Source organism: Polyodon spathula, chromosome 57 (genome assembly GCF_017654505.1).
Source record: "Polyodon spathula isolate WHYD16114869_AA chromosome 57, ASM1765450v1, whole genome shotgun sequence".
Taxonomy (NCBI): Eukaryota; Metazoa; Chordata; class Actinopteri; order Acipenseriformes; family Polyodontidae; genus Polyodon; species Polyodon spathula.
The window spans coordinates 445,762-462,637 of NC_054590.1; positions in this window are offsets into that span (position 1 = coordinate 445,762).

The window sequence follows — 16,876 nt, forward strand, 5'->3', positions numbered from 1 at the left end:
AGATGATAGAAAACAGGAGCGTCGTTTCTTAAAGGCATACAATGAAAGCGGGTCTATTTTCTCGTACTGCTCAATAAAAAAGTGTGAAGAAAAGGGAAAGAAGCACACTAAAAATCATTTTCCTGTTAGTGTACCTCAACCCCACCACCACCTCTGCAGTCTGCAAAACACCAGCTTGATAGGCCCAAACCTATCAATTACTGCATCACCTTGGACTGTCTGAAAGGAGACTACCAACTCAGGTGGGTTATATTAAATAGAAACTGAGCCAACCACAGCTCAGGACGGGGTGCTGAGTCAACTTGGTGACCATGTACTAAAATAAAAACAAGGAGAAAAAATAGGATTCAATGGATTCGAGGTGAACATTCAAAAGTAAAGTAATTTGATTAAACAAAAACTTTGTAAATCTGAAGAGTGCTTTCTTAGTCTTCACAGAAACTCCTTCAACTACAGTCTTCTCATCACTATACTCTTCCTGTTCTGAGCAGTTACCAAGAGTCACAGTTATAGAATGCTGGCTGACGGCTGAAATTCAAACTAGCCAGAATTCCAGAACCTTCCAATACTGATAACTGTGTTAGTCAATAGCACTATAATGAGAGTAATATATTATATTTCCATAATGTTGCAATACCTTTAAATTAAACAATACCTAATCCACTACAGAAGGAAAATCCTTTCAGCATAGGCCTGAGAAGGCTTTTTTTTTTTTTTTTTTTTTTTTTTTGCTATGCAGGCCTGCAATGGTATATGTATTATTTGGATAATACATAAAAACATTTGGATCACATTTGGATGATGCATAAAAGCATTGTATTCTATGATGGAAAAAAAAAACATGCTGTATAATAAAATAAATGCCTGCAGGTTCCAATGTATAAAATATCAAAGTTACGTTTTGAAATTGTATGGCACACTCCACCATTAAATCTGAAATAGTAACAGTTAATCCATATAACTGGACACTGAAAGATGCCTACTGAATACATTTCACTGAGCTTTTACAGTATGAAAGCAACAAATAAATTGTTTGGTGCAACCTAGAGGAAATACTAAAATTGTTATTTTTATTAAATAACAATTTTTTAAATTTATTTTAATATTGGACTTGGCTTTTGGCAAGATAAAATGAGCTAGTAGTGGTGGGGACCAAGCAAGCACAGCTTAGCTGTAATACATGAGCACTTTTTCTCCAGTGGGTACCATGGATTTCCTTTTGGTCTGGTGTTGATGGTTGAAGTGTGCTGGCGCCAGGGATCAGCCTATTTGTGGCCTCCTTGGTGCATCAGCATGCACAACGGCAGCAATGCTGGCTTCAAGGATCATCCAAAGTGTAACCTCCCTAGCGCATCGGCATGGCAATCGTCTGGAATGGGCTGGTGGGCCACTACGCAGGGGTCATCAGGTCAGTTTTGTGCCATCTTGGGGGAACCGAACTGAGACCAAGGCCTCCTCTTCCTGTTGTACTTGACCAATTATATCACCAATACAATGGGCAGCCTTTGCACAATTTCTCCCAGTTTTTACTATAGTGCTACCTCCCTTTTACACTCGCCTTCATAAGAGAAAAAAAAGAGAGGCTGAACAAAGCAGGAGGAGACTGACCCACAAAAAGAAAACGTAGAGGAAGTGGAAAAATGATTAGCCTTTTTCTTGTTTTATACCTGTGGTTAACTAGTTGCCTTATCAGCTCAAATACTTGATCTTTCCCTTGATAATTTATATAGCTTGTTCATCTATATTTTACGAGCAAACTGCTTTTGAAAGTTTGCAAATCTGTGTCTGTTATGCAGCAGTGGCAGCTCTTGATTGGAAAGGGATTGTTATTAATGTATGCACATGTTTTATTGTATTGTACAGTATTTCTTCTGTTTATTTTAAACACACACAAACTTCCATGTTACAAAACCAAAACGGAATGATAACTATTTAGAATGCACATGTTAATAATGCAACTGTTTTTCTTACAGTTTTAAAGCTGTGGTGTTCAAATATATTGTTTTGATTCGGTAAAACGTGAACCTAACCAGTGATTGAATAGGAGTGGATAAGGAAGCTGCTTCACTTGTATTGGCGGAAGCCATCCTTTTCTGTGGTTTACAAGCTGCTATGAGCAGGTGACTGCTTAGTATAGGTAATGACATTCACTGTAAGTAACCAGACTCACTGGTTATTTGCATGCTTGAAACCTCTCCCCTGTGAGAGATCCAGGCCACGTTTCGAAGGACCCGTCCTCTGCAGGTATGACATTGCCAAATAAGGCCAGGAAAGGTAGAGGCTTTCACTTGGGGGGTCATTTTAAAAACAGAAATGTATCTCTCAGAGAGGCAGGAGGGCTGTGCTCGTGAATATTGTTTTTGTTTTGGGTTTGGAAGCGTTTTTTTTCTTTTTATCTCTCCTACCAAGACTTTTCTCTTGATGAGCTCCTGTTGTGGGGGTGAGAATCCATTTTGTGGCTAGGAAAGGTGTCTAACGCATGACTGGTGTTTTAATCAATCAGAAAGATTATTCATGAAAAACCTAAGAAATGTGGAGAATTAAAACGTTAATTTGGACCATAAGCTCAAGCACTGATTGTGCATAATTCCCTGCTATTGTTATTCACTACATAAATAAAATGAAGTTCTATTTTGAACATACTTACTAATACTCTGTTTCCTTTCGGACGCCCTCTTTTTTTTTTTTGTTTGTTTAGACAAAAATAGAAGTAAAATGAAGAAGCATTACCTCAAAAAAATTCCAAATGTATTTTCTTCTTTTTGGTATACGTTTTGTAATGTAATATGTGTGTCTCTGGGAGCACCGACATTAGAATGACTTTCAAGGCTTTTTAATCCAATGTGTTAATAGACACGGTTTTAAGTTATGAAATGATCACTGTACAGTACTTAAATGGGCTCCATTTTAAAATAGAAGAGAATCATTCCCATTGTCTTCTTCACTGCAAAATCCAACCTACAAAATATCATCGAGCAGTTAACTGCACTACCCTTCTAAAAATGTTCCATAGTTAAAGCACAATAAAGCAAAGTGAAAGCATGGTAAAGCAAATATTGTCATGTGCGAATAGTTCCTGCTTGAGTTTCTTCAGGGTAAATGCTACATATTGGCTGCTGTTTAGCTGGTATGATCTGAAAGGGAATGGCCTTGGATTTAAACCAGATGATTTCACTGAAAGACTGCAGCAGCAAGGTGGAAGTTGATTGACACATTTCCTAACAGAAGAAACTTGCTTGGCTGCAAAGCTCAGATGGGTCTTTGTGTGCCAGAGCTGCTGTAAAACCGTGTTTATCATGTGAATCCCCAGATTTTTGGCAAAACCATTGAAAATCATGTTCAGTCATCCACTTTCTTAGTGTCTGTTTGCTACTTTTTTTTTCAGAAAGCAGTTCTCCTGCAGTTCTCTTCATGGTGACCTTCTCTCCCCATTGAAACTTGCTTGTATTGCAGTATATCACTGTAAGTCAAATGGGCAGCTATTGCTTGCAGCAGAGAAATTACAAATTACATCTTCAAGGTCTGATGTGCAAAAGCACGGGGAGCAAAACTGGAAAACGTGTTTGTTTGTGAAGAAAAAGAGATCAAAATGAAAATGGCCTTTTATTCTGACACAATTAGCACAACTTAAAATATTAATTAAAATTGCTGCATTTTTTCATAAAAAACACTTAACCTTTACTGTAATTGAGACTGTATTATCATATAATCCAGTAACATTTTTCAACCTTGTGTGCATCTACAGCTGCTGTTAAATAAGAGGTGACAGGTTAAAACTTATGCACGCGGCATACTTAAATTCCTTTTAGTGTGTGCTAGAGCAGAAAATAATTTGCCTGAAGGGGGCACCACATCTGAATACTGTTACAATACAACATCACTCAATATTGCATCATGCTGAAAACTACAGAACACGTCTGGACAACCCTACCTTCTAAAACATCTTGGGAAATGCGGTGCAGCTAGTGAACTAATTCGCAAGCCTCTCGTGCCTTAACCCACTTTAAGTCCACTTGCTGGGTTTGAATTTGACAGAATTGTCAGTCTACTCAGGAGAAACCTAAAATGAGCTGTCAGGGAAAGCCACTTGGCAACGTGACTGAATGTAGCCAGTGCCATTGCCTACTATCTTGCACTGAATACCCCACATTTAATGAGAGCTTAATATTATATAAAACGGCTGAGCTCCATAAAACAATGGGAGAGCAGTGTCCGGTTGTATAATTAAAGGATATTTTTTAAGATCTGTTTTGATAATGTGTGATATTCAGAAAAAAAATATATATTGTTAGAAAAGCCAACTCAGCTGGTAAAGGCAAGACCATGCGATGCACAGTGATACAGTCAGGGGATCCCACAAGAACGCCCACTGACCTTCATTTCTCCTGAGCTTTGTGGAGATTTGCTTTGGAGAGAGAAAATAATTGGGCATTGAGGATGAAACAGGAACAAATTAATTTGACAGTCTAATAAAAATATTTTAAAAAAGCAAACAACAATTTTGAACAGTTTCATAAAGAGCAAACAGATAATCAAAAGATTTTTGATTTTTGAGTTAAAGCTTTGCGAATAGGGAGACAGGCTGAAAATGAATCTGACATCTCAAGGAATCTTCTATCACATGAAATGAATGAAACCTTTTTTTTTTTCTTGAAGCACACAGTAACTTTTTGTATACTTTGTTCTATGCAGTTTTTTTGCAAAGATCTAACTTGATCAAACAAAGGAACCAGAATGGAATGAAACTGCATCTTGATCCTTTGAACCCAGCCCCCACCCCACCAACCCACCAACCCACCCCCAACACTCAAACAGATACTGAAGTATTTGAGCGTAAAGGAACAAAGGAGTCCCACAGCTACACAGTTCCATATCATCCAAGGCTGTCTTTACAGCAGTGTTTTAATTGCTTTGGTATTTATGTGCAAATTCTCCTATATTAGCAATCAAATAGTTTAAGCCCACAGGCATTCAAAGGCACATGTAAAACATGTCCAGGCAGCCTGAGCATTTTTCTTACTGAAGTTAGCAAAAAAATGAACCAAAAAAAAAAAAAAAGTTAAGCCTGTGACTCTAGAACCGAACAGTTAAAAATATTCCTACATTTTAACTTGAACAGCAGAGAATATTCACAGAACTGTATTAAAAGATGCCAGCTTTGCATTTTTTAAAAATGTTTTTATCTTCTTCTCAAATAGAAAGACTGAGTGTCACCACACACTGAAGAAAGCCTAAGTTAGGTAATCTTTGTTTAGTGATTTTAGTAATTGAAACAAATTCCTGTGGATCAAAAAGGCTTCGAAAGAATGGTAGCTAAAGGCAACACTTGTTAGTTACAGGCTTTTTTTGTAATTTTATTTTTATTTGGTCATCGCCAGTGGTTTTTACCCCGGTTTTCTCCCTAATTTGGAATGCCCAATTATTATTTTTGTCCTGGTTCACCACTGACAGGCAGGGAACACAGGCTGAAACACATGTCCTCCAAAAAAAGACCTGCCAATCCATCATTTTTCGCACTGCGAATCCACAGTGAAGCCACCAGGCCTATAGCGCCGAAGGACAAAACAGATCTGAATGGCTCCACTGCAGACCCGCAAGTGCCCTATCAGCCACAGGGGGCGCTGGTGTGTGGTGAACCGTCGATTGCCCTTCCGACCTAAGCCCTCCCTACCTGGGCGGCGCTTCATCAATTGTGCGCCGCCCCTAGGAATCCCCAGTCAAGGTCGGCTATGGCCTGGATTGAAACCTGCGATCTCCAGGCTATGGGGAGCATCCTGCACTCCACGCGGAGCGCCTTCACTGGATGCGCCACTCGGGAGCCCATGTTAGTTACAGGCTAAAATATCACATTCATAGAGTGGAGTATTTGATTGTAATGAATTGCTTTTTTCCCTGACACACTGCCAAAACAAAAAAAAAAAGTAAACTTCAACTTCAAAGCAAATTACAAACTCCACGAACAAGTCAGAAATTAGTCGATAAATGGGATTCGCACCAAGTAATATCTAATTTAGAGGTAAAGTGGGCCTACATTCTAAGAGATCCCATGGGTATATTTTTATTTTTGGTGCAAATTTCTAAAAGCCTTCTGCCAATGTTTTGTTGTTGTTTTGGGTTTATTTAATTTCGCTTCAGTGGTACTAGAGTAATATTTTTTTCTTATATTTTTGAAAATGTTTTATTGCAATGCTATGAAGCAGTAGAGTGGTAATCCATTGCAGTACCAGTGTGCCACTGCATTGTTCAGTATAGGGGGGGGGAACACTGGCATTATACAATATGCTTTCAAATGTCATATTTAAGGGCTTCAGACACACCATCTCCTGACACCTTGGAATCTGTTAATGTTGACTATTCTCTGCACTGCACTCACAGTTCAGTAGCTGTTAAGCGCATACCATGTCAATGTTCTAGTTGTACAGCATAGTGCCTCCTACACCACACTATTCGATATAGCAAGCATATCATGCTCTCCACAATCATACAGATGGAGCATGCTGTATGATGTAGAGTTAGTGATATCTCACTGGATCAGCTGAGATATATTGAAATGATACAACAGAAGCACCTAAATATAAAACCTCAAGGAGCACATCTTTCTATCCTCAACAGCACCTTATTAGTCTTATATTTCAAAATCATGCACAGTTCTGCAGCCATTTCTTTGTACATAAATGAGCAATGTGGGAAACAGGACAATCCTGCTGCTCATCATTTGTCAAGTGATAGAGACACCAGTGTCTATAAACGAAAGGGGATTATGTGTACTTGATGATCCTGCGAAAGCACTTTGAACCTCTGGAGAAGCACATGCTCTTTCCTAGCTCAGATATTTGGCTCAGGAGCTTAATGTCACTTGCATAAGATTCTATAAACAGTTTTACTGTCCAAATTGGCTTAGAGAAGAGAATAATATTCTGTGTCTTTGTGTGGTTGTTTCAGTTCAGGAAATATAACAAAATGGAGCAGTTGTTACTGTTAGATATAATTATGTGCAATCCTAAGCCATAGGTTATCCACAAAGTTCTATATTTGTCACCTTTGATGAACAGCACAAGGTTTTTGTTTTGATTGGGTTGGAAGTCCTCTCCTGGTTTGCTCATTAAGGATCTGGTCTGAGATGCTTTCTCAGGCTACTATTCCTATATTGACATTATAGGCTTTGTTATATTTAATTAAGTTGCATTCTTTTCATTTTGTCATTTAATTAAGTTTCTACTCTTCTTCGACACCACTAGAGGGAGCCATGATGCTGGATGCTGCCATCTATGAGAGCTCAAGGAAGTGCATTCATTAACTGCGATGCATGTTTTGCACTACACCTGTCAGTTGTCTTACTTGGTAGCATATATTTAAGGAAAACGTTTAAAGATGTGCATGATTGTGTAAAAAGGGCTTTAAAACGCATCCACTCCTTTCCTTCTCCACTTTTTTTCATGTGTTTCTGCTGGGTTTTTCTTTGACACACAGCCAGGGTAAAAGATAAGTATTCAGAATACTGTTGAATACTATGTTGCATATGTACTGTTTCATCATTCAGGTACATAATGGGACAGTGGTGGTCAGAACTTTAATCAAGTACAGTTCTTTGGAGCATTTGTTTTGTTTCGGAACCATTATAAACAAATAAACAGCAGAGTTCTGTGTAATGATTCAATAAGGGGGCGGGGGGAGAGGGAGGGGGAGGAATATAAAACCAAACACTGTTTGTTCCACAATTCAAGGTATCTGTTTTTCAAAACATAATAATGGCTCCTTTTATATCATTGTTTTTAAATAATGCCTAAGGACAAAGGGAGTATTAAGAACAGGATTAGCCTATTTTCAAACAAAAAGATCAGGCATAGAATGAGGCTGTAGATAATACAGTAGAACAGATAGTGCAGGTGCTTAAGGTTAAGTTATTGAGGTTTTTGTGCTGAGTGGCTGATAATGGAGCACAGGGGTCAGTATAACTGGCCTGGTAAAGCACATTTTAAAAGGCCAAAAGAATAAGCCCTGTCCCTGCTGGTTACATGAAGCAAACAACAAACTTCCTTTCTTTATTCTGTTTTGCATTTGTATTATTTTCTTAATACGGTAGTGACTCATCTTGCCCTGTTTGTTTTGAGTTTTTTTTTTTTTTTTTTACCGCTCCAAGAGTAGCTATAACTGTTTAACCATGCAGTAACCTGCCAAGAAAAACAGCACCACGCCCAAAACTGCAGAGACAGCAAACATTAAGAAAGCACCTCCCACATCCTCTAAATACAGCCTACTCTGGAGCTCTGGGGCTGGCCTCAGAACACTCTGCCCAGCCTAAACCAAGCCCATGTATGGTAAGCACTGTTGAAAGTAAGATTCCCCTGGGAGGAGGGACTGTAAGGCGTGGGTGGCTAAGATCTTAAACTGGGGGCTTTTTTTAATTAATTAATTTTTTTACTCTGGGGAAGTGTCTACTACCGTATGACTTTAAAATGAACACGTAAAACTCTAGCAAAAACAGGCCTAAACTTTAATAAACTTTAGTGTTTATACGCGAAAAGTTGTGTTCCTGCAAAGCTAATTTTATTTTTCGAAACTATTTTGTTTCTGGGTACATATAGTACCGGATATATGTGTTTTTGTCTGGAAATTGGATGTTTCTAATGAGTTTATTCAGGTCAAACATAATAAGAATAAAGAAGACATTTTATCAAATAAAACCATATTCAATTATTGAATATGATTTTATATTCATGACACAGTATTATTTGTTGCTTTATAAAACAAATACACTGTTTTATGAGCAAGAGAAGAGAGTTAAAGGTAAGGTTACCTTGTTAGGACAGTTAAACAGTTGTTTTGATGGGGTGTTCTTGTTATATATATATATATATATATATATATATATATATATATATATATATATATATATATATATAAGCGGCATCTACTTAAACACATACTTATACACATTTCAGAAAACATTACATTAAAAAAGACCTCTAGCAGTAAAAACCGGCTCAGTTGTAGTGTTGCAGTCATTTCCAGCAGTAATGCTTAGCAGCAAACGTATTTTGATAAACTAAATTAGATTATGTCAAAATTATGTGCTGTACTCCAGATATGGACAAAAGGAATTTTACCAGGGAGCAGTATTTTTTTTATAAATAGGCTTGATTTCAGACTAATGTAGAATGCCATAGCTCTCCCTTCTACCCCTCCTAAGTACATGTATGGACATGAGTAATTACAACAGATTCCACACTCCTACTGAAATGGTTCACTGCGCAGAACTAAGTTGAGGAAAAGTTTAATATTTATGTGTTGAGAAATTCCTGGAAGATGGGTTAACATCCCAAATTATTTCTGTGTAAAGGAAAGATAAGTGACAGGCACTAGGTTCTTCATAACTTCACTTATGCAACCCTGACCTGAATCCCCCCTGCCATTCAAGCCCTGCAAGGCCCCTCATAAAACCAATTGTTGGCCAGTGCTGTCATGTGGACTAATGTTCACTGGGGGCTAAAAGTCCAGAACCGTGACAGGCCTTGAAAAGTATTACTACACATAAATGATTTGGGTGTTTAAGGTGTTGTACATTATATGATTTTGTAGTATTTACATCTTTAAAAAATTACATTTTCACCTTACAAGCCCATGTTGAAAGAGCCAGCTCTTTGGGTGTTTCCTGTAAAATGTTACCAGCATAATAAAAACATTATGGATCAGATTTACACCAAAGCACATTTGTGAAAGGAAAATTAAACTGTTAAAGTTAGTTTAATTTTCTTTTACGTTCTCAAAACAAAATGGTGCAAATTGCATTTTAGCAGAAAAATGTCAACACCTGGCCTCATTGCTAACAGTTTGTTTTGCTTGCGATCTTGCTGATGTAGTTATATACAAGCATACCTGTTTACTTAACAAGGAGGAACATGCAGCACACTGTGCACATGCAGCTAAAAGTACAGTTAGGGAATGTAAACAAACCGGAAAGGTAACAAGGTATTGTTTGTTGAATCAATATAGAAAAAACTGTGAAAAAATGTAAAAAAAAACAATTAACCAGGTCTGATAAAGTGAATTACATGTGAACCATTCTAACTTCCACATTCCCCCATTAGGGTTGCCCTTACTGGTAGAGAACAAAAGACAGCTTTTTCACACAAATAAATTTTATACGGCACTGACCAAATCGCACTTCGACAAAACCAAAACAGACAGTACAGTATTTAAAAAAATACTGCTTAGGAGGGTGTGAGCCACTGTACAGAGTTAACATTATAATTACTGCAGCAACCTTTCTCATTCTCCACCAGAAACACACACACACACACACACATACATATATATTAATCCCTATAATCTTATATTGTAGCAAACATTCACTATGTACTGATAAGTGATACATGATAATTATTATTATATAATTATATTTATAATATAATTCTTATTAATAATAATTACTATTAAAATAAATATATTGATATCACAGGTAAGGTTAAGTCGTGTTTCCAGCGCTGTCCATTTTCTTTCTTTTTTTTTGTGAACCCAGTTACTTTTCTCTGTACTGCACACCAGTTGCAATTCATAATCTCCAGGCGGATTTATTCCTCCTTTCTTCATGGTAATTCCACAGTTCAGAGCAGTCACAGAACTACCTGTGGTGGAGATCCCTTACACCTCTTACACATCACTCCTCTTTTTTAGAAACATGACTTGCAAATGTATTTATTTTCAATTGAAAACGTGCAAGCTGCCAAGAATCAGCAGATGGTAACTACACTGTAGTCAGACAACTGCACCAAGTACAGTTTTTTATGTTTTTTTTTTTATTATTATTATTATGGTTTATATTGAAGCAGCTCGGGGGGGGGGGGTGTTGGGGGGGGGGGGGGGGGGGGGGGCGGTTGTAAACATTGCATTAACTAAGAAAAAATGGACTAACAAGAAACTATCCAGGAGCTGCAACGTTTAAACTCGGCCAAAAGACAAGTCTACTGAACTGGTCCCGGTCTGTTTAACAAATTCCAACTCCGTGTTTTACCGACAGCTCTGCAGGAATATCCGATTTCAGTTCCTCAATCTCCGCCCCAGTCCGCCATTTCATAGCTCTGCGCGGAGTTCTCAGAGAAGTGCCTGTCATGGAGGTACAACAAATAGCTTTTGTTATCGTGTACTATGCAGAAAGCTGTGGGTGAAAACCGTGGCGCCATTACATTAAAGACAGGCACAAACTCCATTTTGTGCTCTCCCATGCGTATTGGTTCAATGAAGTTGATTCTTTCAGATTTTATTTTAAAACACAGACTGTATATGGTATTTATATATATATATATATATATATATATATATATATATATATATATATATATATATATATATATATAAACAAGTTAAAATATAAAATAATAACGGATGTTTGCTAAAAGAAATGGCATTAATTTTTTGTGTGGATTTTCTCGACTTACGCAGGATTTTTTTAAAAATTTACAAAATTGTATAATGTTTAAAAAATTTTTTTTTTTTTTTTTTTTAACAATGTACAGGGAGGGTCCCAGATAAAATAATTTTAAATTGTTTATATATTTGATTTGTAAACATAAATCTAGATTGTATTCTCATGCATTAGCACGTTATAAAATGATGCGGTATATATATATATATATAATATATATATATAATCATATATATATATATATATATATATATATATATATATATAGACACACACACACACACATACACAACAATTGTATATTTTAGTATAGCCTAACAATTTTCATATTGAAGGAAGGATATATGTACAATGTGAATAATGGTATTCTGTGCGGTAGATATTTAACTATTACTCCCCCCCCCAAAGTAAACCCCGCCCAGCGGATTGATCCAGGAGTATCATGTCCTGTGTTTCTCCCGCTCTGTTTAGCTCTTTCTGGCAAACAATGCAGTTTTTGTTTAAACAGAGTTAGCGATTATCCGATTTATTCTCCCGCATTGTTAGAGTGTGCTGAAGTAAATCGGTGGTCAAATGCACGTAGCCTGCACTACTGGGTGATAATAATATAATACAAGTGTTAGCTGCTTCAGACTAAACCAGATAAAATATGACTCGTTTGTATCATAGGAACAAACCGACACGTTCAAATATCAGTATGACAACGTTGCACAATAAAAATTCACCTTTACATTGTAGTTGTTATTTCTGTCTTTTAAATAGCTGAACTACATCAGGACATGCATTAACGCGTTTAAATACAAATGCATTCATAACTTTACAGTCCAGGTAAGATGTGGTTACTGATTTGTCACCAGTCCTCTATAATTAATAATAGTCAGCCACAACTAAGGGCTATAATAATGTACATTGTTTTCAAGAACACAGCTAAGGCAGAATTAGAACACACACACACGTCACACTGATAGGTTTTCCGGTGCTAATCCTTGTTTTGCACCAGATAAGAGTCTTGGGGAGAGCTGTACCTAACAGAGGTGCGGGTGGATTTATTTTCCCTCCAGGAATGGTGAAATCAGTAATGTGATTTCATCATTGTTAAATACTGTAAACGAACCTTGTCCAACTTGTATTGATTGGTGTTGAACTCTCCAAGTACTTGTTTTTTTTTAATTCTAAATAATGCTGTATTGCTTTCTTAGTGCAATGCTAGAATGCACTGAGGCATCTAAAACGCAAAATGTTCAGCGAAACAGAAAGAGAAATTAAAAAGCGTCATTACCCTTTTTAAAGCAGATGTTATTACTGCCTGTATACATTATTATTACGTATTACTTATATTATTATTATTATTATTATTATTATTATTATTACACTACTGATATCATTTAACTGTATATACCTGCAAATCCCTGCTATTTTTGCAAGACCCAGACAAAGGTATATTGTAAACCCAGTCGGATCAGCAGACAGTGGCAAACCTATACAGGCAAACCTTGCTCTAGTCCTTAGGGGTTTTCTCTACCCCTGCCCTGGTTCAATGCAAATGCAGAACCTGTACAGGTCATCATAAAGGGCTTTTACTTATTTTTCGTTTTGTTTGTTTTTTAATAAGTAGATGGTGCAATCCATATGAATTCCCTGGTACTGTACTGTAAAATACTTTTAAAGTGTCCTATATTTTAACCTCAGAATTCGACGTGCGGCAATGTTCATTATTTTGTAGTTCCTTTCATACTGTGTTTGTGGCCGAATTCCAAGGTCATATATATATATATATATATATATATATATCATATATATATATATATATATATATATATAGATATATATATATATAAATTGCTGTTTTTTTTTAGTTTTGCGTTAGTTGTAATTGGACTGGAGAATGCTGTTTTTTTGTTTGTTTGTTTAGCTATATGTCATGACCTGATCTCACCTGCAGGGGTCAGCAGTACCCTAGGCTACAGACCATAGGAAGAATGTCATCTGTAAATCAGCCTGATGGTTAATCATACTTGTAAAAAGTGAGATAAAAGTTTTCTTTGCCCCCCCCCCCAAAATCTCTGTTAATGTATTAATAATCTCGACTGTTGGTGGTTTCTGTAAAATTGATTTAATACATAAAAACCTGAAATCCCTCATCAGCTAAAGGAGGTGTTGTTTATTTCTATACAATGTCTCAGTGCAAATTCAATAAAGAAAAAGAACCGAGAGGATGGAGTGCACTGAACCATACAATCTCAATCGAAAATCTCAGGAACTGAGGAATTCAGATACAAGATCTGTCATTCAATTGCTAAAGTACCCCTTTCACTTATTTGGTCAATTTTTGACATTTCTTGAATAATAGTCTATAAGTAGAACATTATAGGGCAGCCCGCTCATCCATGCTGGTCTGCATTTTTTATAGCATTGCAGAGCGGTGGTATTAAGATCATTAAAATAGACCCTGGAGTACAGTACTTAATTTAACATTTGCTGTGCCACCCTGAGATAAGTATGTCCTTCAAAAGGAGGAAACATCACACAACACAGAGAGCTTTGGGGACTCTCGTTAGAAACAACGATAAGAACATAGTGAACTGCATGGTTCTGGAGCTAAATAATGATGGCAAATGCATTTTAAACTTTTAAGTACAGGAAATTCTTTATACTCGTTTAAAAATTCAGTTTGACCCCAGGTTGTGATTTCATCTGTATTATCCGTACAGTATAGCATGAAAAGCCAGCTGTGAAAAAGACTTATGATCTCTGAGTGCGTTCCTAATAGAAATATTTTATTAAGTGAATAAATAAATGATTGTGTGCTCAGACAGATTTATATTTACAAAGATCAAAGTCAGGACATTTGGGTGAAAACAAGTCAATGCTAGATATTTGTGAAAATGCTTTTATATCCTGTTTCAAAGAATACCCTAGAATTCACATAATACAACATTTTCTCTAGGTGGCGGTAAATGACACTGTAGTCAGTGTTCACAACAAATCCCCCATCAATCTGAAAGAAGTATGTACATTAATGCATTGAAAAGCTGCCTAAACACTGTTGGCAGAAGGGTTTACTGGATGCAAGCCCTTTCATTTAGATGTTGCAATCGGGGGTTTCTGGACAATGTGAGATTATGAAATAGAGCCATATGTGAATCCAGTGCAATGATAAGAGTACACGAATGTCACTTAGAGGTCACTAAAGAAATAACCAGTGTACCCAGGCAGCTGATCATTTATAACGCAATTATGATGTACCCTTTTATTATGGATCTATTCCCCTTGTTGTGGCTTGTGGCTGTGAAATGTGACTTTCCCTTTAAGACACGTATTGAAATTCAGTTTTAAAATGAGCTGAAGTGGTGCAATATTCAGCCAACAGTAGACATCCCTGCGTGAAGCAAAAAGGAAAATTGCATTTTAAAAGGGAAGTATTATTAACCACAGAAATTATTGTTCAAGGAGTTAAAGCAGTTGTCTTACAAGTCCCAAAGCTGCCGTTACTCACAATCATGTAAGATTGTAGATCAGATTTGATTTTGAGGTGTTAAACCCTCCCTTCCCTATTTATTTGCCTCTATAGCAAATAAGCATTAATCTGCTCCCAAGAGTTGGAGGTTATAAATAACTTCAAGCACTGCTATAAGAAATGTGGTGTAGTGACAGGCGATCAAGGCTGCCAAGTGGCAGAAAGAGGAAACCCAGACTCAGATACTGCAGTTTTAGCGCTTCCTTGTGCACTTTTATTAACAACAAAACCAAATAAAACAGGAACAAACAAAATCATTTAAACAAACACACTACTCTCACCAGACTGGACAAAGTGCCTTCACTGAACCATCTCCACCCAATAAACATGCCTTTGTCTTGTTGTAGGGTGTGGCCAGGGGTAATTAACATCAATAAATCAAGCATCCCCTGGCCACAATTCAACAAACCAATCTAAACCTGGTGGCCGTGCCTCTGTGCTTCTGCTAGCCACACAGCTACTCCCATCCAGAGTCTCTTTCACAGAAGGAAAAATGATTTTTTTTCCCCAAATAGTGTGTTTTACCATACAAATTATGTTATTTATAAGAGGCCTTTCGTGAAATCATTTGTAATAATAATAATAATAATAATAATAATAATTAATTTAAAGAGTAAGTAGTGGGGTTCTGAAAAATGCAGCATTAAACGTGTTTCTACAACTGTTTAAATAACTTACCTGTAATGTTTATTTTCAGTGTTTTACATCCTAACATATTTTTACACTTATAACTATAAAGTCTGTTTCAAAGCTGTTTTCAAAATGGCTGCTCTAGTGCACTGATGGTGTAAGGATTATTGCCCACATTGTCAAACAGGTAACACAGCAATAACGATCCATGATGTGGTACAGAACAGAAAAGCAAGAGCAAATTAACAGCCTTAAATTAAATATCTGAAATAGCTTTTATTCTATATTTGTAACATGTGTTTTCTCATTTTAAAAAAGAGACATTTAAGCCGAAAATCGACATTTATGATTTCATTTTATGAAAGTAATAAAATAGGGGGGGGGTGGGGGTGGGGGGGGGGGGGGGTCCTTGTCTATGGATATCAGGATTTGTGTCTGACATCACCAGTGAGATGGTTTTTATAAAAAGATGTATTGCTTCCCAGACTGCCCTTGCGCTCCTGTGAGGGGGCTCCGAGTCTGGGTTAAAGAGACGCTGGTGAGGTACGATGGTTCAATTCTGAGCACTCCAGCAGGGAAGGTTCAAAGAGGGATTAGGGCCCTGGTTTATCAATGTGATGTTAGTCAAGGAATGAAATACGGGGGAATTAAAAGTGGAAATGCATAAATCAGGCTTTTGAAACATTTCCTGCATCAAAATGTCCTTAAATAATGCCATGTATTGGAGGAGTTATCTTCTTCTGTGGGGTTGCAGTTGCATGACAATGGAAAAGCACTGGTTTTGCACAAAAGGGGTAATGGAAGGGCAGCTACAGTGGTACTGTGTTAATAGTGGTAAGTTACCTCAGGGGTAACATACAATGATCACATCTCCAGCAGGGGATACAACAATAGTATAGTGCTACAGAGCAGGGCCTCCCAGTGTTTTATTTTTCAAGTTCACCTTTTGATTAAGCTCAGTAGCACTCAATGTAAAACAACATGCTATTTGTTGTTGTTTTATATTTTTATAAGTAGTCTTAACCCTTGAAGCCTAATGCAAGTGTAGGTCCAAAAATAAAAGCATTAAAAAAAAATAAATAAAAAAAAAAAAACTTTGCTGCATTGTTTTGCTTTTGACATCGTCAGTCTGTTTTTTTATAGTCTTTTTTTTCTGCTGGAAAGATGTTACTCACTGATAAACTCTTTGTTGTTCCTTATACAGTATGCCCTCTGATTGACAGAAAATCAATTTTGCAGCTTTGACAAGCCTTATCAGACCAGGATCTGCGGGGCAATTAATACACTGTCACACCTACAGCATTGTA